This window comes from Diaphorina citri, unplaced genomic scaffold (genome assembly GCF_000475195.1).
Source record: "Diaphorina citri unplaced genomic scaffold, Diaci psyllid genome assembly version 1.1 scaffold747, whole genome shotgun sequence".
Lineage (NCBI taxonomy): Eukaryota > Metazoa > Arthropoda > Insecta > Hemiptera > Psyllidae > Diaphorina > Diaphorina citri.
The window spans coordinates 18,983-44,173 of NW_007378180.1; the positions used below are offsets into that span (position 1 = coordinate 18,983).

The 25,191-nt window shown below is 38.9% G+C and overlaps 1 protein-coding gene across 1 annotated transcript in view; it reads left to right on the top strand.

Annotated features, from left to right (window-relative positions):
* Positions 1–25,191, top strand: part of LOC103511746 (ras-GEF domain-containing family member 1B-A) — a gene marked incomplete at its 5' end in the record, with an annotated part of 75,829 nt that overhangs the window by 9,820 nt on the left and 40,818 nt on the right.

Consider the following 25,191-nt stretch of genomic DNA (forward strand, 5'->3'; position numbering starts at 1 on the left):
CGAACCATTACCTATGTGTATGCTAATGATGCAGTGGAAATGTGGGAAGATAACAATGGCACAAGCGATGGAGTCAAAAGGAGAAAAAGAATAGGAGGGGATAAAAGCAAAGGTAGAGACGAAGAGATATAAGAAAGAAGTGGGAAAAACTTGAGAAGAAGAAGAAAAAGAAGAAGAAGAAAAAAAAATAAAACAATTGAAAAAAATCTGGTGTGAACATCACACGACTTTCCTTATCCTATTGAATGATGCTTATTTGAGTGTTCTTTTACCCTAACTTTTACTGTGTTTGTAGGTGAACACACTTTTATTTGTCTGTTGGTGGGGAACGTCTATTTCTGAATAATTATTGGGAGTAGGTAGTGTAGATATACATACATAGCTCTGCAAAAATGTGATGTTAATTATCAATTAATTTTAATACTTTTTTCTCAGAAAGAACTAATAAGAAAGTACAAGTACAACTTGAAGTTTTTTTTGCTCTTTTAAGTTCTTTAGAGATTCTATTTTTACAAAATTATTAATAAAATTAAATTAAATGGGTATTTAATTGTCCCTTCTAGTTATTTGAATCATGGCTCTCTGACTAATTGGACTGTTAGGAAATAACTATAAAAGCTGTTATCTGTCATATCTACTAATAGCTCTCCAGACCCCAGGTATCTATTATCTGTACCATCTACAGTTAACCCTTTGTTGTTTAGGACATTTTTACTTTCTAATTCTGACAGGAAATGTTAACTCAAATGAACTAAAACCATGTAAAAAATGAAAAGAATGGACAGTGATTTTCTACAGTTGAATCATCTGCCATCCATTTTCTTAGGGTTTATCGAAAATTCAGCATTAACACTTTCCTTGAGGCCGGCCATACTTGTTTTAATTTCCTAATAACACTCAGGTAATTTTAATTTTTTTAGCCCTAAAGGTTTTAAAACCTACCTACTTTGCTGAGATGGAATTCCTGTCTCTACTTGCCTACCACTTTGGTTATACGAGCAGCAAAGGGTTAACATTCTTCATTAATATCAGTCATGCTTTTAATTATAACTCGATGGCCCTTTCCTTGTACCTCTTTGTTGCATTTATCCCTCCCTTTACCTCCCCTTATTCTGTTATTCTGTCCCCTTTTTCCTCCCCTTTACCTTGTGCTTCATTTCCCTTCTCTCCCACATTATCACCCTCCCACACTCTCTCTCTCTCCCTCTCCCTTCTTATTCCTCTCTCTCTCTCTCTACTTACCCTAATTTTATCAGTATCCAGATAACCTCCCTCCTTTTTCCCTCTCCCCCACCTTATGCTACGTTTCCCCTACTTCTCCTTCCCCTTCCCTCCCCTCAGCTTGATTCAATCCCGGTAAGTGATGGAGGGGAAGAGCAGGGAAATTAAAAGTCCCCTTCATCTGGCGTGTTGCATACTTGCATTCCCCGTTACTACTGAGCTCTAAACACTCTCAGTACCTTTTGAAAAAAATCAGTACTTTAGTACCTTGAGTACCACTAACACTCTCAGTACCTTTTGAAAAAAATCAGTACTTTAGTACCTTGAGTACCACTAACACTCTCAGTACCTTTTGAAAAAAATCAGTAGTTGCATTCCAATTTCCCCATTTCGATTGTGTAAACCTCATACATTGGTGGGCGTTTTAGGGCAGTAATCCCAAAGAAAGGACCGTTTACGTTCACTATAAAACGAACAGAAGAATAAGAAGGGGGAGAAGACTTGAAAACATGGGTGAAGAAAAAGCAGAAAATCAAGTATGAAGAAGAGGAGGAGGAGGAGGAGGAGGAGGAGAATCCAAAGAAAGAGTTGATAAGACAACACAATGAGAAAATCACAAAGCAAAACTTGTACTGGGGAGAGAATTGGAGAGAAACTGTCATTTTCTTTCCAGCGAGTGGATAAGTACAGAATTTTATTGTTAAAAGTCGAAAAGTCCCCGAAGTTTCGTGATTAATTGAGCGTCTTGGGAAACTTTCGCCCGGGACCTAAGGGGAGTCGGGAACAAGTTACCTGCCTCCTGACATTGACCACAACCTAGGGGAGTCGGTAAAAGTCAGCAAAATACGATTCATCAGGTAGTCACAGTCACTCATCCGGATACAAAGCTCGCAGAACGTTGCTTAACTTCACTGATCCACTAAATCGGTGCATTCATCTTGTAATCACCACTGTGCACTGGCTAGATGTCGATTTATGTTTATAATGAGGATTTATGGTGGCAAGCTAAATCCTTATAGCAAGTAGTAGCTATGATTATGATGTATGATATTTTCGAAAAATTTTGGGACAATAAATGAAGGAGTTAGTATAGGACAATAGGACAGACACCTATAGTCGGTTTGGAGCCCCATTCATAGCTCAATTTCCCCCTCTCGTATATGTTTCCAGTCTCTCCCTTTTCTCCCTCCCTCTCCCCTTTTCTCTCTCCCTCTCCTCCTGTCCCTCTCGCCTATTCTCTCCCTTTGCCATACAGAATGGGAAAAGAAGAACAGGAGTACAAAATTAAAACAGAACAGAAGTGAGGAGAACAGAATCTTTTGGGCGAAAAAATCATGCTGAATAGAGGTAGGTATTCTTAAGCTAGAACAAGTTTCGGGTCACGGTACCCTCATGTAGGACACGCACGGATTACCCATTAGTCGCGGAGATTTCAGTCTGAGTCAAGTTATATTTGATTGGTCCTTCTATGAGGGATCCCTCTAATACAATATGTATTCAAACATGGTTCTTGGTAACGAAAAAGTACTGTAAAAAGGTACCAGCCGTTCAGCGACCCGCCCTACATTGGGCTCACTCAACCTATTCGGTGGATTTGAGAAAAACTGTTGAAAAAAAACCAATTTCCTTTTTTAATAGGAATGTTCTTTAACCGTAAGCATTAGAGACGGGGGAAACCGGTGAAAATAACCGGGGGGAAAAGGGAGAAAACGCTTGGCAGGAAGGGACAAAAAGTTCGGTAGGAAGGAAAGATCACTCGGTTCCCCTTTGAGCCTTTCAACAATTGGTCTTTCTATGGGGGATCCCTCTAATAAAATATTTATTCAAACTTGGTAGCGAAAAGTGACAAACTTGGTAGCGAAAACAGCTACCACCCGTTCAGCGACCCGCCCTACATTGGGCTAACTCGACCTATTCCGTGGATTTGAGAAAAACTGTTGAAAAAAAACCAATTTCCTTTTTTAATAGGAATGTTCTTTAACCGTCAGCATTAGAGATGGGGAAAAACGGCGAAAATAACCGGGGGAAAAGGGAGAAAACGCTTGGCAGGAAGGGACAAAAAGTTCGGTAGGAAGGAAAGATCACAGAAAGGGAGAGAAGAGGGAAGAAAGTTAAGTATAGGAAAGGGAAAAAGTACCCAGAGGGAGGGAGGAAAGTTAGAAGAGGTAGAGTTATTATCGTTGTATTTTATCTGAAATTTATTTTTTCCCTCCCCCGTAGCTCTTTGCTCCCTTTTTTTTCCCACTCAGCGCTCCCATTTTCCCATTTATCCCAAGTACCTATCCTCAAGTAGCGTTGGTGTTTTGTATTTCTCCAAGAAGTGGGAATAATGGTTCGAGGGTATTTTTACATTTACCTAGGGGGTTATCTACATATTAACAGCCTTACCCTATGATTTATGCTTTCCGTTTGTGGGATACAATTTACAATTCTTACAAAATATCCATGCAGGATATAATTCTTACAAAGTACCTCTTATTTTGTATCCAACTCTTGAAAAATTCATGTGAGGGAGAATCGTTTTCTACAGGAGTTTCCTTTGAAATGAACAACAGCCTTTAAATGTTTTGTGTGGTACCAGCAACTTTTATTTAAATAATTTATTATCTTGACCAAAACTTTTGTCTTGACAGCCGAAGTTGAAAAGGATAGAGGGAAATATCTCTTATCATAAAATTCTATAGCGGGCCACAAGACCTCACATGTTAGACCACTCTTTAAATAAATGTTCTAGAATTCTAGAAAGTCGCAGAAGTTTTTTGTCCAATGTCCATTTCTGTGGATTCTGACCTTGTCCCAGATCGAAACTAGGGAACTAGACTCATTTCGCATAATCTTTGAGACGCTTTCCCCAAATGTGTGTCAATTCTTTTCATTTTCCATTCAATAAAATCTCAGCCCCAATTCACTGTGACTATCTGACAATGGAACACCCACCACTTTCATATAAGTTCTGACTCCTGACTCATATCAGAAGCGAACTTTGGAAAAGTATAATAATGAGAAGCGAAGAATTGATAATAATGGCAAGCGAGAAGAATTGATAAAATGGAGGAGTATAACTTGACAACATGTTGTAGAGAAATGAGAAAGTCAAGGACCAGAAGGAAAGAAACGAAGGAGGGGTAGGAGGAGAAGAAGGACTGGAAACAGAAGAACGGGAAGGAGAAAAAGGAGGAAGAAAAGAAGAAGACCGGGAAACAGAAGAATAAGAAGGAGGAGTAGGAGACTTGAAAACATGGGTGAAGAAAAAGCAGTAAATCAAGTATGAAGAAGAGGAGGAGGAGGAGGGGGAGGAGAATCCGAAGAAAGAGTTGATAAGACAACACAATGAGAAAATCACAAAGCAAAACTCGTACTGGGGAGAGAATTGGAGAGAAACTGTCATTTTCTTTCCAGTGAATGGATAAGTACAGAATTTTATTGTTAAAAGTCGAAAAGTCCCCGAAGTTTCGTGATTAATTGAGCGTCTTGGGGAAACTTTTGCCGGGGGAGAAACGCCGATATTGGTTGTCGTCTTTGGAGAGAATAGCTTCAATTGTCTTGACACAATGAAGATGTTAGAAACGCCGATATTGGTTGTCGTCTTTGGAGAGAATAGCTTCAATTGTCTTGACACAATGAAGATGTTAAGTGACCTCCTTTCTATCGTATATCAGGAATCAAGTGACCGAAGTTTTCAATTCTCTGATGGCATTTGAGAAACTTTTCTCGAGCCAAAACTTGCTGAGTAGTAGTTTTTTGAAAAGAGAGAGAGAGAGAGAGACAGAGAGAGACAGAGTGAGAGAGAGAGAGAGAGAGAGAGAGAGAGAGAGAGAGAGAGAGAGAGAGTGGGAGAGGGGAGAGTGTGAGAGTTTACGTTCACTATAAAACTATGCATATTGAAGTTGAAGATTACATTCACTATACAACATAGTATGCACAATAAGCCTTGGTTATAATAATGCACTATTTCATTCTAATAATGCAATTTTTCGTTACATTAATGTAATGTTTCGTTACAAAATGCACTATTTCGTATGCAATTTTTCGTTACATTAATGTAATGTTTCGTTACAAAATGCACTATTTCGTTATAGGAATGCAATTTTTCGTTACATTAATTTCGCGTTTCGTTATGATAATGTTTTGTCATGGTCATGGACAATATGGACATTAGCATACGCAGTCTAATTATTTTCCTACTCAGTTTTGTGACTATAACTTTGATATTAATTATACCATTACCATTCGTTAGTTATTTTGACGTTAAATTAATTATGTTGGCAGTCCTTTTAATTCAATCCTTTCCATCCATCCCTCTCTCACTCTCCCCCTCCCCCCTCTCTCTCTCGCTCTCTCACTCTCTCTCTCTCTCTCTCTCTCCCTCTCTCTCTCTCGTGCAATTTTTCGTTACATTAATTTCGCGTTTCGTTATGATAATGTTTTGTCATGGTCATGGACATTAGCATACGCAGTCTAATTATTTTCCTACTCAATTTTGTGACTATAACTTTGATATTAATTATACCATTAGGTACCATTCGTTAGTTATTTCGTTAGTTATTTTGACGTTAAAATAATTATGTTGGAAGTCCTTTTAATTCTATCCTTTCCATCTCTCTCTCTCTCTCTCTCTCTCTCTCTCTCTCTCTCTCTCTCTCTTGTCCTCTCTGTCTCTCTCTCTCTCCCTCTCTGATTTATGATTTTTGGCAGCCACAAAGCACATTACCTGCTCATATTTTTTGCATAAACGGAGCTCGGTTTTATAAAACGGTTGCTGATCAAGGGAACATTTTTCCAGTATTTTGCTATACGGTATCGAAAACTCTGTAACTTTGTGGAGTTCCATATCAACAGCGTAGGAATGGTACAGCGTTTTGATAATTCTCCGTTCGGGATTCGAGCTGGAGTCTCCTAGCTACAAACCCCTAGCGAACTGCAATAAAAATAAATAGCTAAAACGGTACTGGGACGTGTTGTCACTTAGAATAATATTAATACGAAAGCTCTTTGTGAAAATATAAACAACTAAAAGGCTTCGAGGCATATTTTGTTTTGTTTTTTATACAACTTTTTTTTTACTTTTAGTTCTCTTACATTTATACCTATGTAATGTATTTATTTTACTTTTAAATCATACATAATTTATATTATACATAATTTAAATTGTACATAATTTATATTATTCTCGTACATATTATAGAAAAGTACTCGTATGCAGACAAGTGTGTAGAGTAAAAGCAGTAAATTCTTCTCTACATAATTTATATTATTCTCGTACATATTATAGAAAAGTACTCGTATGCAGACAAGTGTGTAGAGTAAAAGCAGTAAATTCTTCTCTTTGTGTTGTAAAAAAAAGACTTGAGAGTAGGTACATTTTTATTTTATTTTATTATTTTTTCAAGCTACAAAAGTACCTACAAAAAACAGAATGAGTGAAACGAGAGAGAAAGAGAGAGAGGGAGAGAGAGAGAAAGAGAGAGAGAGAGAGAGAGAGAGAGAGAGAGAGAGAGAGAGAGAGAGAGAGGAGAGGGAGAGAGAGAGAAAGAGAGAGAGAGAGAGAGAGAGAGAGAGGGAGAGAGAGAGAGAAAGAGAGAGAGAGGGGGGGGGAGAGAGAATCAGAAAGAAGAAGGAGAGAAAAGTTAGAGAGTTAGAGGAAGAGAGAGAGAGAGGGAGGTAGAGGATAGAGGAAGAGGGAGAGTCAGAAAGAAAGTGACGGGGAGAGAGAGAAAGAGGGACAGATAGAGGCAGGGAGAGAGAGAGAAACAGACAGAGAAAAAAGAGAGGGAAAGAGAGAAGACAGAGAGAAATTGAGGGAGGAAGAGGGGGGAAAATTATTTCATTTTTATGTGTTTACAATACCACGGGGCGTAAAGAGAAGCCTTGGAAAATCGTATCGTACATGTATAATAAAACATGAAATGAGAGGAGAAAATAAAGTAATACAATAATAATAAAAAGTAAAAAAAATGAAGTAGGTACATAGACATACATAGATATTTCGAACTTAACCTAGCAAAGTAGGTAGGGAGGTAGGAGTAATAAAAATTAAAAGCACTCTTGAATTTGTGGCACTTTGTAAACGAGAAGTTCTTCTTGGGGGGGCACGGTTATATGAGAATACTGGGAGTTTTGACATGTCCACTAATATGAACAGAACACAGGGAGTTTTGACATCTCCACTAATATGAACAGAACACAGGGAGTTTTGACATCTCCACTAATATGAGCAGAACACAGGGAGTTTTGACATCTCCACTCATATGAACAGAACACAGGGAGTTTTGACATCTCCACTAATATGAACAGAACACAGGGAGTTTTGACATCTCCACTAATATGAACAGAATACTGGGAGTTTTGACATCTCCACTAATATGAACAGAATACTGGGAGTTTTGACATCTCCACTAATATGAACAGAACACAGGGAGTTTTGACATCTCAACTAATATGAACAGAACACAGGGAGTTTTGACATCTCCACTAATATGAGCAGAATACTGGGAGTTTTGACATCTCCACTAATATGAGCAGAATACTGGGAGTTTTGACGATAGAAGGAGAGAGAGAGAAAGAAAGAGAGAGATAGGAGAGAGAGAGAAAGAAAGAGAGATAGAGAGAGAAATAATTTTTGACAGCCACAAAGCACATTACCTGCTCATATTTTTCACATAAAAGTAGCTCAGTTGCTGATCAAAGGGGAAAGATTTTTCCTACAGTGTTCTGCTGAGTTTTGCTATGCACTATCAAAAGACTGGGTAACTTTGTGGAGTTCCATATCAACAGCTTAGGAATTGTACAGCGTTTTGCTAATTCTCTGTTCGGGATTCGAGCTGGAGTCTCCTAGCTACAAACCCCTAGCGAACTGCAATAAAAATAAATAGCTAAAACGGTACTGGGACGTGTTTGTTCTATAAACAAAATTTATTTTAGAACACAATATTTATGTTTTCCACAACATAATACGATTTATGACGGATAATTCACAATGTCATAGATAAATAAATCCTGTACTGACGGCACGTAGATAATTCACACTGTCACAGATCTTGTACGGACGGTACCGTACAATAACGAATAACTGCATTTCCCATTTGTTGCATATAGTGGATGTCTAAAGACAAGAGGAAACACCTCTATCGGTAATAAACGACTATTTCGTACAAAATGAGAGTTCCACACATTACTCTCCTCTGAAATACATATATATCTACTTTTAGTTTGAAATACATAACTGAGTTGGAATACATATTCTCAGTCTGAAATACATAGGAGTTTAACATAATAACAACATAACCGGGATAGAAACGGATAGGAGGGTTGGAAAAAACGGATGAGAGAAAGAGGGAGAGGAAGCAAAAAATAGATGAGAAAATGGAGAGAGGGAGGAGAGAGAGGAGAGGATGAAAGCAAAAATAGATGGAAATTGCAGGGAGGGAAACAGGGATGGAAGCAAAAATAGAGAGAGAGAAAGAAAAAGAGAGAGAGGCAAAGGGATAGAAGCAAAACTAGAAAGAAGAGGCATGGGAGAGAGAGAGAGCGAGATAGAAGCAAAAATAAATAGAATTAGGAAAGGGTAAGAAGTGAGAAGGAAACAAATATTGAAAAAGAGGAAGGATAACAGAGGAGAGAGGAGAATTGTGAGATATCACTTTATAGTTATGTATAGACAGAAAGAGGAAGAAGAAAGAGAGAAGGGGGAACAAAAGAGTGGGAGAGAAACGCAATACAGGAATTTTGACAGGAATGGGTGGAAATAACAGGAATGAAGGAGGGTTGGGGTGTTACACGAATGAAAGGTAGGTGTTGCAATAATTAAATAATAATACCCCGGGATAAAGTAGTGAGGATAAAAAATTATTGGGATAGGAGGGATAGAAAAAAAACGTATTAAAAAAAAAGAAGCAAAAATAGAGATAATGGAGAGAGAGAGAGAGCGGGAGAAAAGTTAGTGCAACAAGAATTGGGAGGGTTGTTACAGCAAGAAATGGGGGGGTTACAGCAATAAGAGAGGGGATATTACAGGAACGAGAGAGAGGATACAGGAATTTGGGAGGGAGTGTTACAGCAATGGGAGGGATTTAACAGGAGAGACCTGGGTGTTCCAGGACCAAGAGGGAGGGGGCGTTACAGGAACTATAAATTATCATTCAAACACACACATACATACCCCCATGCTCAATTCACAGGATTACAGGAATTCCCTGATAGTGAAATATTTTCCAACAATGTTTTCTATGGAGAGAGAGAGAGAGAGAGAGAGAGGGAGGGAGAGAGAGAGAGCGAGGGAGAGGGAGGGAGAGAGAGAAAAGGAAGGAGATAACATAACATAATAATAGTTTTTCACATCATCATTCCGGTGTTTTCAAAATTTTGAGACCCAGATTTTCACATGAAAAAACTGTAAACAAAGAGAGAGAGAGAGAGAGAGAGAGAGAGAGAGAGAGAGAGAGAGAGAGAGAGAATTTGACATCTCCACTAATATGAACAGAACACAGGGATTTTTGACATCTCCACTAATATGAACAGAACACAGGGAGTTTTGACATCTCCACTAATATGAACAGAATACTGAGAGTTTTGACATATCCACTAATATTACCGGTACATAGGGATAATATAGTAATATCTCTATCTCTACTAACGAATGATAACATCGGCTGGGAATTTTGACAACTCCACTAATATTAACACACAGGCAGTGATGTGAATTTGCATCTCCTCTAGTAAAATGATAATTTTGTTATTGATCACAATAAGAGATCTGCAAAGCGGAGAGAGGGAGATAGTTTTTTTTTCTATGTACATATAGAGGTTTGACGTCACTTTATAACTGCCAGTTTTTAGTGACGGGAATTTTGTCCTCCATTAGGCCACAAAGTTACCCGCCATCTCACAACCACAACCAGTGTAGTGGGATTGGGAAAAGCCAGCAATAAGCGATTCACCAGGTGATTACTCATCCGGATACTGACTTCGCGCAACCTTGCTTAACTTCAGAGATCTATTTATTTAGACTTTTTTTTATCAGGGACACTCGTTGCTATCTTGAAAGCTCAGAAGAGGTTAGGTCAGAGATCTACTAATTCATCTTGTTATCACCACTAGCTACATCGATATCGATTTTCAATGAGGATTTATGGTAGCAAATAGTAGTTATGATCTTGATGTATGATATTTTCGAAAAATTTTGGGACAATAAATGAAGGAGTTAGAATAGGACAGACACCTATAGTCGATTTGGAGCCCCATTCATAGCTCAATTCCCCTACCTTCTCTTAGATGTGTCTCGTCTCTCCCTTTTTTCCGCCCCTCTCTCCCCTTTTCTCTCTCCCTCTCACCTATTTTCTCCCTTTGCCATACAGAATGGGAAAAGAAGAACAGGAGTACAGAATTAAAACTGAACAGAAGTGAGAAGAACAGAACAAAATCTTTTGGGCCAGTGGTTCTCAAACTTTTTTTTGGCCGCGGAGCACCAAGCAACTGCTGTAAACTCTACGGAGCACCCCCCAACCCTTCCACTAATATGAACAGAACACAGGGAGTTTTGACATCTCCACTAATATGAACAGAACACAGGGAGTTTTGACATCTCCACTAATATGAACAGAACACAGAGAGTTTTGACATCTCAACTAATATGAACAGAACACAGGGTGTTTTGACATATCCACTAATATTACCAGTACATAGGGATAATATAGTAATATCTCCACTAAGGAATGATAACAACGGTTGGGAATTTTGACAACTCCACTAATATTAACACACAGGCAGTGATGTGAATTTGCATCTCCTCTAGTAAAATGACAATTTTGTTATTGATCACAATAAGAAGGCTGCAAAGCGCCCATCTTTTTTATGATACATAATTATTTTTATATTTAATATTTTCCTATTTATTAACTGAATAAAAAAGAACTATGATATAGGTAGGTTTACCCACTTTAGACCTGAGGCTCTAGCACTATCAGTATTGCACAATACAGAATGAGTGAATGAATACCTTTACATTTTATCCAAAGGACATTTCTGTCCAGACATCCCTTACTCATATGTGCCCTGAATATACGAACATGATTACTCCATACATCATACGACTAGTGAAGGAGGAGGAGGATGAGGAGGAGAACGAGAGGAAGAGGAGAAGAAGGAGGAGGAGGTGGGTTTTAATACAGTTATTCTACCATTGCAATACTCGTCGGTGATGCATTACAGGTGAATTGGTGGAGGAGGAGGAGGAAGAAGAAGGAAGAGGAGGAGGAGGAGGTGGGTTTTAATACAGTTATTCTACCATTGCAATACTCGTCGGTGATGCATTACAGGTGAAAAATAATAAATTATCGAAAAAAGGACTATGATATATGTAGGTAGGTTTACCCACTTTAGACCTGAGGCTCTAGCACTATCAGTATTGCACAACACAGAATGAGTGAATGAATACCTTTACATTTTATCCAAAGGACATTTCTGTCCAGACATCCCTTACTCATATGTGCCCTGAATATACGAACATGATTACTCCATACAGCATACGACTAGTGAAGGAGGAGGAGGAGGAGGATGAGGAGGAGAACGAGAGGAAGAGGAGAAGAAGAAGGAGGAGGAGGTGGGTTTTAATACAGTTATTCTACCATTGCAATACTCGTCGGTGATGCATTACAGGTGAAAAATAATAAATTATCGACTGGCAGGCCATAAATAATCGAACCCCCGTCCCTTCTGTCTAGAAAGCAAGGGAGGGCAACCACTTTATTATAATGTGGTGCGGTGGTGGTGTACCGAAAAAAACTGCGTGTGTGGACGAAATGAAACGCCAAGAGTTTGTTTTGTTGAAGGCGTCACTGCTCAAACGGAATAGTTTGAAGGTCTGGTGGATTAAAGGTGGGTGGTGCGGTGATGCACCAGAAAAAACCCTGTGTGTGGACGAAATGAAACGCCAAGGAGTTTGTTTTGTTGAAGACGGCACTACTCATGTGAATAGTTTGGAGGTCTGGATTAGAGGTGGTGTCTGTGCTATAGCATGTCCCTAAGATGTCATTCAGAAAATGACTGAGGAGAGCCATAAATTTGGGTTATACCAAAAAATAATCTGTCTAGAAAGCAAGGGAGGGCAACCACTTTATTATAATGTGGTGCGGTGGTGGTGTACCGCAAAAAACTGCGTGCGTGGACGAAATGAAACGCCAAGAGTTTGTTTTGTTGAAGGCGTCACTGCTCAAACGGAATAGTTTGAAGGTCTGGTGGATTAAAGGTGGTGTCTGTGCTATAGCATGTCCCTAAGATGTCATTCAGAAAATGACTGAGGAGAGCCATAAATTTGGGTTATACCAAAAAATAGTGCCAAGTCAGTTCACCAGAATTATTGCTAACAGAATTAATGCCAGAATGAATCTAAGTATATCTCAACTCCCGTCCCGCAAAGTTGTCGGGCGTGTACAAATTCAAAGGTACCTTTTCCCCCTAAATGTCACAAAGTCGATCAAAATTGCTGACCTCCAATATGACTCTTTCACCCTTCCCTCTGATATTCTTGAGAGGTCCTTCGAATTGCAAACTCCAAAGTAATTTTCAGCATATCCTTCTTCTCCAAAGTAATTTTCGAGCATTTCAGGTATCCTACTTTACCGTAACTTTTCAAATATTGTCAGAGAGGGAAATTGCATCGGTCAAGTGGTGAGAAAGTTGAAATTTGAACTTTCTGGGGACTTCTCTTGAAAGTTGTCCGATAATGGTCACATTTCAAATCCTTGTGCCACTTTTGGTCCACGTGTATATGATTAGAGGACTGTTGTTTGACAGAATGGTAACTATGGGTCTGACAGAATGGTAACTATGGGTCTGACAGAATTACAGCATCATGAACTAAATCCCAAACATTTACCGCACAGTCTGTACCAAATACCTACATACCTAATACCTTATTTAGACTGAGAACGTAGATAAAGGAACTTTTTTTTTTAGCCAGCCTAGTTAGCTTAGTTGGTAGTGCGTCTGCCTTGTAAGCGCTAGGCCGCGGGTTCGATTCCCGCCCGGGGCGTTTTTCTCCTAAGTAATTTTCGAGCATTTCAGGCATCCTACTTTCCCGTAACTTTTCAAATATTGTCAGAGAGGGAAATTGCATCGGTCAAGTGGTAAGAAAGTTGAAATTTGAACTTTCTGTACTCTTTCACCCTTCCCTCTGATATTCTTGAGAGGTCCTTCGAATTGCAAACTCCAAAGTAATTTTCAGCATTTAGCTATCCCCCTTCTCCAAAGTAATTTTCGAGCATTTCAGGTATCCTACTTTCCCGTAACTTTTCAAATATTGTCAGAGAGGGAAATTGCATCGGTCAAGTGGTAAGAAAGTTGAAATTTGAACTTTCTGGGGACTTTTCTTGAAAGTTGTCCGATAATGGTCACATTTCAAATCCTTGTGCCACTTTTGGTCCACGTGTAAATGATTAGAGGACTGTTTGACAGAAAGGTAACTATGGGTCTGACAGAATTACAGCATGATGCATGAACTAAATCCCAAACATTTACCGCACAGTCTGTACCAAATACCTACATACCTAATACCTTATTTCGACTGAGGACGTAGATAAAGGAACTTTTCTGTCTTGTTCTGGCAGATAAACAGGGTATAGAGCAGTGGTTGCAAAGTTCGAAGTTTTTTTATGTAGTAGAGCCCTGATAACTGTGATGATAACACAATTCACTAATTACAGACTGTGTAGGTGTCTTGTTAAAAATATAAAAAGTTCAAGTAGGTACTGCTCTTTTTTCAAACTTTTTTCTCATCTCGAATTTGTTAATAATCCCACTTTGCTAACAGACTTGAAATAAGTGAAAAAACATGCCCTTTTGTAATCTCTCTCCCTTTCTCTCTTTCCCTGTTTTCTCTCTATCTATCTTCTCTCCCTCTTCCTTGCTATCTCTCCTTCTCTTTCTCTCTAATTGTTTTGCAGTCTAGTCTAATCCTCTCTCTCTCTCTCTCTCCCTGATTGTTTAGTTCATCCAATACCATACATTTCTTCCCTCCTCTACCCTTTGAAATTATCTCTCTCACTCCTCTCTCTCTCTCTTCCTTTCTCCCTCCCTAGTCCTCACCCCCCTAAGTTTTTAGTTCATCCTTTACCAATACATTCCCCCCTCCATTTATCCTATGAAATTATCTTCCTCCCTCCCTTAATTCTCTCCCTTCCTTCCCTCTCCTTTCTCCGGACCAAAACCTCTCTCTCTCTCCCTCCCTCTCCCTTCCTCTCTATATTCCTGGAACCAAAAAGTCTGTCTCTCCCTCCCCTTCTCTCTCTCTTCTCTCTCTCTCTCTTTTCTCGAACAAAAAACTGTATCGCAAAACATCCCTCTTCTCCAAAGTAATTTTCGAGCATTTCAGGTATCCTACTTTCCCGTAACTTTTCAAATAATATTGTCAGAGAGGGAAATTGCATCGGTCAAGTGGTAAGAAAGTTGAAATTTGAACTTTCTGGGGACTTTTCTTGAAAGTTGTCCGATAATGGTCACATTTCAAATCCTTGTGCCACTTCTGGTCCACGTGTATATGATTAGAGGAATGGTGACAGAATGGTAATTAGAGGACTTTTGTCTGACAGAATGGTAACTATGGGTCTGACAGAATGGTAACTATGGGTCTGACAGAATGGTAACTATGGGTCTGACAGAATTACAGCATGAACTAAATCCCAAACATTTACCGCACAGTCTGTACCAAATACCTACATATCTAATACCTTGTTTAGACTGAGGACGTAGATAAAGGAACTTTTCTGTCTCATTCTGGCAGATAAACAGGGTATAGAGCAGTGGTTGCAAAGTTCGAAGTTTTTTTATGAAGTAGAGCCTGACAGAATGGTAACTATGGGTCTGACAGAATGGTAACTATGGGTCTGACAGAATGGCAACTATGGGTCTGACAGAATTACAGCATCATGAACTAAATCCCAAACATTTACCGGACAGTCTGAACCAAATACCTACATACCTAATACCTTATTTAGACTGAGGACGTAGTTAAGGAACTTTTCTGTCTCATTCTGGCAGATAAACAGATACCCTGAGCAATGGTTCCCAACCTTTTTTCGCCCGCGTACCCCTTGCGTAAACGGATTTAATCTCACGCACCCCCGCCACCATCATAATGAGTACCGGTTACACATACCTATTTTGATGTGTACCGTTACTACTGAGCTCTAAACACTCTCAGTACCTTTTGAAAAAAATCAGTACTTAAGTACCTGGAGTACCCCTACACTCTCAGTACCTTTTGAAAAAAATCAGTACTTTAGTACCTTGAGTACCACTAACACTCTCAGTACCTTTTGAAAAAAAAAATCAGTACTTCAGTACCTTGACTGCGCTGCAGTACTTTGCTGGTCAAAATTCAGTACTTTGCTGGACTGCGCTGCATTGATAACCCATCAAAATTCAAAATTTGCCTTTGTCCGCCATTACACAATTTTCTCTCGCGTACCCCCAGGGGTACGCGCACCCCCGGTTGGGAATCGCTGGTATAGAGTGTAGGACGCCTTATAAAGACGCTATGCTATTCCGTTCTGATTACCTACGAAACCTACTTCAGGCTTTCTCTAATTTTACTTCAAAAGGCATAATCACAACCTTTGCAAAGTTCAAAGTTTTTTTATGAAGTAGAGCCCTGATAACAGTGATGATAACACAATTCACTAATTACAGACTGTGTAGGTGTCTTGTTAAAAAATATAAAAAGTTCAAGTACTGCTCTTTTTTCAAACTTTTTTCTCATCTCGAATTTGTTAATAATCCCACTTTGCTAACAGACTTGAAATAAGTGAAAAAACATGCCTTTTGTAATCTCTCTCCCTTTCTCTCTTTCCCTATTTTCTCTCTATCTATCTTCTCTCCCTCTTCCTTGCTCTCTCTCCTTCTCTTTCTCTCTAATTGTTTTGCAGTCTAGTCTAATCCTCTCTCTCTCTCCCTGATTGCTTAGTCCATCCAATACCATACATTTCCCTCCTCTACCCTTCGAAATTATCTCTCTCTCTCTCCCTAGTCCTCACCCCCCGCTCTCTGCCCTCTCCCCCCTCCCTCCTTCAGTTTTTAGTTCATCCTTTACCAATACATTCCCCCCTCCATTTATCCTATGAAATTATCTCCCTCCCTCCCTCCCTTAATTCTCTCCCTTCCTTCCCTCTCCTTTCTCTGGAACAAAAACCTCTCTCTCTCTCTCTCTCTCTCTCTCCGTTCCTCTCTATATTCCTGGAACAAAATAGTCTCTCTCTCTCCCTCTCCTTCTCTTTCTCATCTCTCTTTTCTCGAACAAAAAACTGTATCGCAAAATCCGAGTGTAAAATAATGATCACATGTTTAATATTAAATAATAACAACCTAATAGAGTGAAGAGTGTGTGACGGAAAGTTAACTTTGCACTTGGCAGTTGGCGTGTTTTCTTGAATGGTGGAGATGCCAAATGAACAAACTGTCATTAGCAATGTGCTGGCTGCCCTTGTTCTAAGAACGGTGGTGGATGTGACTAATGAACTGAATGTTATTTGAGAGAAAATTGAGTATTTTTTTTAATTTACTTTATTAAATCTTAAGAACTGCTTGTGACCTTGTTTTTTTTTTCTTTTTTTTCCTTCTTCTTTTTCTTCTTCTAAATGAAACATCTGCTTCAGGCAATCTTTAGTTGCATTGGCCTTTCGGAATGTCTCCTTCCCCTCATTTTCCTATGGTTTACTACAGGCGCTGTCACACCAAAAGTTTGGAAATTAGAAGAGGGGAAATTGCCAAAGAAAAATACGGCTTTTCTCTTTGCTGTGTCCTAGTATAATAGTGCTTATTTATACTGCTCGCATAGGACTGAAAAGTCCCTTTACTCCAGCAGTAGGCTACTACTATTATTGTGGTCAAATTCGGATGAGAGAAAGAGGGAGAGGAAGCAAAAAATAGATGAGAAAATGGAGAGAGGGAGGAGAGGATGAAAGCAAAAATAGATGGAAAATGCAGGGAGGGAAAGAGGAATGGAAGTATAGAGAGAGAGAGAGAGGGATAGTAGGAGCAAAAATAAATAGAAACAGGAAAAGGAAAGAGTGAGAAGGAAACAAATATTGAAAAAGAGGAAGGATAACAGAGGAAAGAGGAGAATTGTGAGGTATCACTTTATAGACAGAAAGAGGAAGCGGAAAGAGAGAAAAGGGGGAACTAAAGAGTGAGGGAGAAACGAAAAAGGAGAAGAGGAAAAGCAAGTACAAAATGTGAAGACTAGAAGGAAGGAGAGGAAGAGATAGAAAGAGAAAGGGGAGGAAGGGGAATGGAGAGAGAGAGAAGAGGAAAAAAACATAGAGAGAGAGGGAGGGAAGGGAGGAGGAAGAAGAGAGAGAGTTATGTCAGGACAAATCATTATAATTCTTTTGTTCCATGATAGTAATGAGGGGACAAGAGCTCTGAATCCTGGACGTACAGGGTGTCTAAAAAGGAAAGAAGAAAAGAAGGTAGATGATTTTGAAGAAGAGAAGGGATGTGATACAGGAGGGGAAGAAAGACGAGGAGGAAGGTGATTGTTGTGAAAGCAGAGAGGAGGGTGAGGTGGAGACAGGGAGGGGACTAGGAAGGGGAAAGGTGTGAAACTGGGGAGATGTAAGCCCCTCCATTGGGTGTTTTAACAGGAGGGGAGGGAGTAACAGGAATGAAGGAGGAGTTACAGGACTGAAGGAGGAGTAACAGGAATGAAGGAGGGTTGGGGTGTTACTCGAATGAAAGATAGGTAGGTGTTGCAATAATTAAATAATAAAAACATACCCCGGGATAAAGTGGTGAGGATAAAAAATGGTTGGGATAGAGGAATTGAAAAAAAAATGAAAGAAAGAGGGAAGGAAGTAAAAATAGAGATAATATTAGCGAGAGAGGGAGAGGGAGAGAGAGCGGGAGAGGGAGAGAGAGAGCGAGAGAGAGAGAAGAAAGAGAGAAGTTAGTGTTACAAGAATTGGGAGGGTTGTTACAGCAATGGGAGAGGGAGTGAGGGGGTTACAAGAAATTGGGGAGGGGGGAGGTGTTACAACCATGAGAGAGGGGATATTACAGGAACGAGAGAGAGGATACAGGAATTTGGGAGGGAGTGTTACAGCAATGGGAGGGATTTAACAGGAGAGACCGGGGTGTTCCAGGACCAAGGGGGAGGGGGCGTTACAGGAACTATAAATTATCATTCACACACACACATACATACCCCATGCTCAATTCACAGGATTACAGGAATTCCCTGATAGTGAAATATTTTCCAACAATGTTTTCTATGGAGAGAGAGAGAGAGAGAGAGAGGAGGGAGGGAGAGAGCGAGAGAGAGGGCGGAAGAGAGAGAAAAGGAAGGAGATAACATAATATAATAATAGTTTTTCACATCATCATTCCGGTGTTTTCAAAATTTTAAGACCCAGATTTTCACATGAAAAAACTGTAAACAAAGAGAGAGAGAGAGAGAGAGAGAGAGAGAGAGAGAGAGAGAGAGAGAGAGAGAGACAGACAAACAGACAGACAGAGAGAGGGAGATAGTTTTTTTTTCTATGTACATATAGAGGTTTGACGTCACTTTATAACTGCCAGTTTTTAGTGACGGGAATTTTGTCCCCCATTAGGCCACAAAGTTACCCGCCATCTCACAACCACAACCAGTGTAGTGGGATTGGAAAAAGCCAGCAATAAGCGATTCACCAGGTGATTACTCATCCGGATACTGCATGACTTCGCGCAACCTTGCTTAACTTCAGAGATCTACTAATTCATCTTGCTATCACCACTAGCTACATAGATATCGATTTTCAATGAGGATTTATGGTAGCAAATAGTAGTTATGATCATGATGTATGATATTTTCGAAAAAATTTGGGACAAAAAAAAAAATGAAGGAGTTAGTATAGGACAGACACCTATAGTCGGTTTGGAGCCCCATTCATAGCTCAATTTTCCGCTCTCTCCCCTACCTTCTCTTAGATGTGTCTCGTCTCTCCCTTTTTTCCGCCCCTCTCTCCCCTTTTCTCTCTCCCTCTCACCTATTTTCTCCCTTTGCCATACAGAATTGGAAAAGAAGACAGGAGTACAGAATTAAAACAGAACAGAACAGAATCTTTTGGGCGAAAAAATCATGCTGAATAGAGGTAGGTATTCTTAAGCTAGAGCAAGTTTCGGGTCACGGTACCCTCATGTAGGACACGCACGGATTACCCATTAGTAGAGGGTCGCGGAGATTTCAGTCTCAGTCAAGTTATATTTTTTGATTGGTCCTTCTATGAGGGATCTCTCTAATACAATATGTATTCAAACTTGGTAACGAAAAAGTACTGTAAAAAGGTACCAGCCGTTCAGCGACCCGCCCTACATTGGGTTCACTCGACCTATTCCGTGGATTTGAGAAAAACTGTTGAAAAAAACCAATTTCCTTTTTTAATAGGAATGTTCTTTAACCGTCAGCATTAGAGATGGGGGAAACCGGTGAAAATAACCGGGGGGGAAAAGGGAGAAAACGCTTGGCAGGAAGGGACAAAAAGTTCGGTAGGAAGGAAAGATCACAGAAAGGGAGAGAAGAGGGAAGAAAGTTAAGTATAGGAAAGGGAAAAAGTACCCAGAGAGAGGGAGGAAAGTTAGAAGAGGTAGAGTTATTATCGTTGTATTTTATCTGAAATTTATTTTTTTCCCTCCCCCGTAGCTCTTTGCTCCCTTCTTTTTCCCACTCAGCGCTCCCATTTTCCCATTTATCCCAAGTACCTATCCTCAAGTAGCGGTGGTGTTTTGTATTTCTCCAAGAAGTGGGAATAATGGTTGGAGGGTATTTTTACATTTACCTAGGGGGTTTATCTACATATTAACAGCCTTACCGTATGATTTATGCTTTCCGTGTGTGGGATACAATCCCACTCAGCGCTCCCATTTTCCTATTTATCCCAAGTACCTATCCTCAAGTAGCGGTGGTGTTTTGTATTTCTCCAAGAAGTGGGAATAATGGTTCGAGGGTATTTTTACATTTACCTAGGGGGTTTATCTACATATTAACAGCCTTACCGTATGATTTATGCTTTCCGTGTGTGGGATACAATTTACAATTCTTACAAAATATCCATGCAGGATATAATTCTTACAAAGTATCTCTTATTTTGTGTCCAACTGTTGAAAAATTCATGTGAGGTCTTTTGAGGGAGAATCGTTTTCCACAGGAGTTTCCTTTGAAATGAACAACAGCCTTTTAATGTCTTGTGTGGTACCAGCAACTTTTATTTAAATAATTTATTATCTTGACCAAAACTTGGGTTTTGACAGCCGGAGTTGAAAAGGATAGAGGGGAAATATCTCTTATCATAAAATTTCAATAAAATAATGTTCTAGAGTTCTAGAAAGTCACAGATGTTTTTTGTCCAATGTCCATTTCTGTGGATTGTGACCTTGTCCCAGATCGAAACTAGGGAACTAGACTCGTTTCGCATAATCTTTGAGACGCTTTCCCCAAATCTGTGTCAATTCTTTTGATTTTCCATTCAATAAAATCTCAGCCCCAATTCACTGTGTTTCGGACAATGTAACACCCACCACTTTCATACAAGTTCTGACTCCTGACTCGTATCAGAAGCGAACTTTGGAAAAGTATAATAATGAGAAGCGAAGAATTGATAATAACGGCAAGCGAGAAGAATTGATAAGAAAATGGAGGAGTATAACTTGACAACATGTTGTAGAGAAAGGAGAAAGTCAAGGACCAGAAGGAAAAAACTGCCTTGCCTTTATTTTCGTCCCGTTGACGAAATTGACCTTTATGTGTAGGTCTCCCGTTGTCGTCTCACTGACGATCACCGTAGAATTTCCCTTCGTCTTGATGACGAATTTTCCGGATTTCCCTATCCGGCCCGAAGGACCATTTTTGTAGGCGATGGTGGTTGATGAAATAAATAAGGCGCTGGTTTTGATATGAAATAATGAATGTTCTCTCATGTAGGACACGGATTACCCTGTCCCATTTGAAGAGGGTCACGGAGATTTCGGCCCTAGTCAAGTTGTATTTGATTGGTGTAGGCGATGGTGGATGATGAAATAAATAAGGCGCTGGATTTGATATGAAATAATGAATGTTCTTTTATATTTAACACCAAACACACTATACAAAAGAAATACCCAATAAGTGGACTGTAGTAATATAATTACAAAACACAAGTTTTACGCCCCAAGTGGCGGACTACTGAGACAAATATTAATAACTTGAAATAAATGTTCTTCCTTTAAATCCCGAATAAGTAAGTACTTATTAATTTGTTTTACGCCCAAGTGGCGGACTACTGAGACAAATATTAATAACTTGAAATAAATGTTCTTCCTTTAAATCCCGAATAAGTAAGTACTTATTAATTAACCCGGACTCTAAAGAGTCTAAACCCGATGTCTCTTGGACAAAATATTTTTACACAAAATATCAATGGAAGTAGTTTACATAAAGTAACAAATAGAAGTTATTCACCCGCGATCTCTATATTATTATGTAGTTATTTCCCGGAGATCTCAAATTCACACAAAGTCTCGAAGACAGGTTAGGAGAAAGCCAGTTGATAAATTATATCATCCCCAAAGCGAAGAGAGAATTAAGACAGGATATTAGAAAGCCAGTCCTTTACATAAAGTATCAAATAGAAGTTATTCACCCGCGATCTCTATAATATGTAGTTATTTCCCGGAGATCTCAAATTCACACAAAGTCTCGTATAGCAGTTGTTATTTATACAAATTCCCGACAAGTAGTGATTCACACAAAGTCTGCTCTAGTAGTTGTTCTTTGTACAAAGTCCCGACAAGTAGTGTTTCGCACAAAGTCTGCTCAAGTAGTGATTCTAGAAAGCCCAGTGCAGGGAGAAAGAAGATTCCCATTACCACTCGTCCGAATGAAATATCATTGGAGAGATTTGTTCTCCCCAGACAGGACTCTTGAGTGATGGTGCACGGAGACCATAAAAGTGGTTATCAAACACACATCCCAAGCTGGAGAATGCTGAAATACCTGGAAGTCAGGAGAATCAGAAGGTTATTTAATTTGGTGCTTGTTCAGAAGTCACGTCAATTTAAAATTGCTACAAAAAGATGTCAGAAATGAGCGGTGACCAGTGTTATCATAGCTTTCTTTTTCATTGTCGTTGCTTCTGAATAATTACCAGTTCTGGTATTCAGAGAATTTGAGGAAGACGGTGCAGATGGTAGCGAATGAAAGATTGGAGGAAGTATTCAGAGTGTAATAAAGGCGAAACAAACAGATAAACTGGAAAACTTGCAAACAGTCAGACAGAAAAAAACTATGAACACACAAATTTGAAAACTTTTAAATAGACAGACCAGTAGAAAAACTTATGAACAGACAAACCAAATGTTAAATCGTCGAGTTCAAACTTGGAACTTGGTTCATTCGTTAATTTAAAATTGCTACAAAAAGATGTCAGAAATGAGCGGTGACCAGTGTTATCATAGTGTAGGCGATGGTGGTTGATGAAATAAATAAGGCGCTGGTTTTGATATGAAATAATGAATGTTCTTTTATTTAACACCAAACACACTCTCACAATGTAGTTGTTTCCCGGAGACTGGTTACCCGAAATCTCTAATAATAATTAATTGTACAATTTCCCGAATAGTAGTAACTCACACAAAGTCTCGAATGGTAGTTATTCCCAAAAGGTCTCGATTAGTACCTAGTTGTTATTTATACAAAATCCCCCCGTCAAGTAGTGTATTTCGCACAAGGTAGTTATTCTTAAATTCGTAGTAATTCCTCAATTCGTAGTTATTCGCAAAAGGTTTCAATTAGTAAGTAGTTGTTTCCCAGAGACTGTTTACCCGAAGTCTCTAACAGTAGTGATTCTAGAAAGCACAGTGCAGGGAGAAAGCAGATTCTCATTACCACCCCCAAGCCTTATTGTTGAGAGTGGTGGAACCAAATAACCAATCACTTCTTTCTCCCTGCCTCTGTCCCTTTTACCTTGGGGATCTGTCGGTTCCCCCTTTTTGGTAGGTACTTGTTGTGTTACCTTGTGTGACGCCGAACTATGTATAGGAAAGATATTTTTACCGAGATACAGATCATCACAAAAATTTGCAAAAGCTCAGTTTCAGCTTACCCCATAAGGGTTATTGTCAAGTTAAAAAAAATCTTCAGCACTTTTAATAATATGAGCTATTATTTTAATTCGAGCTCAACGCAATTAAAGGCTTTTAAATTGTCCTCATAAGTTCTAGTCTATTCCTAAACAGTCTATTTTTCCAGTCTATCTGCCCTATACTTTTTGGTAGGTACTTGCTGTGTTACCTTGTGTGACGCCGAACTATGTATAGGAAAGATATTTTTACCGAGATGCAGATCATCACAAAAATTTGCAAAAGCTCAGTTTCAGCTTACCCCATAAGGGTTATTTTCAAGTTAAAAAAATCTTCAGCACTTTTAATAATATGAGCTATTATTTTAATTCGAGCTCAACGCAATTAAAGGCTTTTAAATTGTCCTCATAAACTACTGTTAAACAATCTATTCTGTTCTAGTCTATTCCTAAACAGTCTATTTTTCCAGTCTATCTGCCCTATACTTTTTGGTAGGTACTTGCAGGCTGTGTTACCTTGTGTGACGCCGTACTATGTATAGGAAAGATATTTTTATCGAGATACAGATCATCACAAAAATTTGTAAAAGCTTAGTTTCAGCTTACCCCATAAGGGTTATTTTCAAGTTAAAAAAAAATCTTCAGCACTTTTAATAATATGAGCTATTATTTTAATTCGAGCTCAACGCAATTAAAGGCTTTTAAATTGTCCTCATAAAACCCCAACTCCTCATTGCTTATCATTAGCGTCTAGGAGCGACCCTGGAATAAGTTAATAGTTATGAATAGCAAAGGAGCTACGAATAGCTACCCTTACTTGAGAGGGTAAGTAAATTTTATGTCACTCCGATATAATTGCCCTTAGCCAAGCACATTTCATTGCCATAAGTATCGGCTTTTATGATTATTAAATTTTAAACGCCTTCATCATCAAATTTATTGAAAAAAAAAGGTCGCCCATAAAAGCTAGAAGGAAAACAGCTTTCGTTTTATAGTCAGAAATGGTTTCCCTATGGCGTAGTTGTCAGTTATTAGATTATTAGAAGATAAGTAGGTCAGCTAGAGGTCGTCCAAACTCTTTATTTTCAAGTGACTCGGCTTTTATGATTATTAAATTTTAAACGCCTTCATCATCAAATTTATTGAAAAAAAAGGTCGCCCATAAAAGCTAGAAGGAAAACGGCTTTCGTTTTATAGTCAGAAATGGTTTCCCTATGGCGTAGTTGTCAGTTATTAGATTATTAGATGATAAGTAGGTCAGCTAGAGGTCGTCCAAACTCTTGATTTTCAAGTGAACTTACTGAACGATGTAGAGTTAGTTGAAGGCCGGGTCTACAGCCTCACGGTTGTCTGCAGTGTAGACAGACCCATTTTTCAGCGGCAATTTTTCAAGTGAACTTGGTGAACGATCTGGACTAATCTAGAGTAAGTTAAAGGCCAGGTCTACAGTATCACGGATTTAATTAAAATGCTGTATTTTTACTTTCTATTTTGTTAGAAAAGTTGGTTGCTATACATAGGTATACCTACCCATACCCATATTGAGAAAAAAGTGAAAACCTCTAGAAGATTTCAAAGGTAGGTACTTAATTCTTGTGACACTTTGTTCTTAAGACGACCAAGTACACCTACTTAAATCTGGAGCAAAACTTACTTCTTTTAAGCGAAGTTTCAGCATTATTTGTTCGTAGGTATTTTCGTAAAATCTTTTTTGTAACACTTTGTAATACGAGTACTTACAAAAGAAACCTTTTTTGGGATCTCAGAAAACTTGTCTTTTCTTCAAATGGTGCATTTGAGGCTTGGATGCATATTTCTTTGTACTTTTCTCGATTTTTTTGTTCTTTTTTTCCAAGGCTAAGATAGCTTTTCTAAAAAAAGTAAAAAAAAA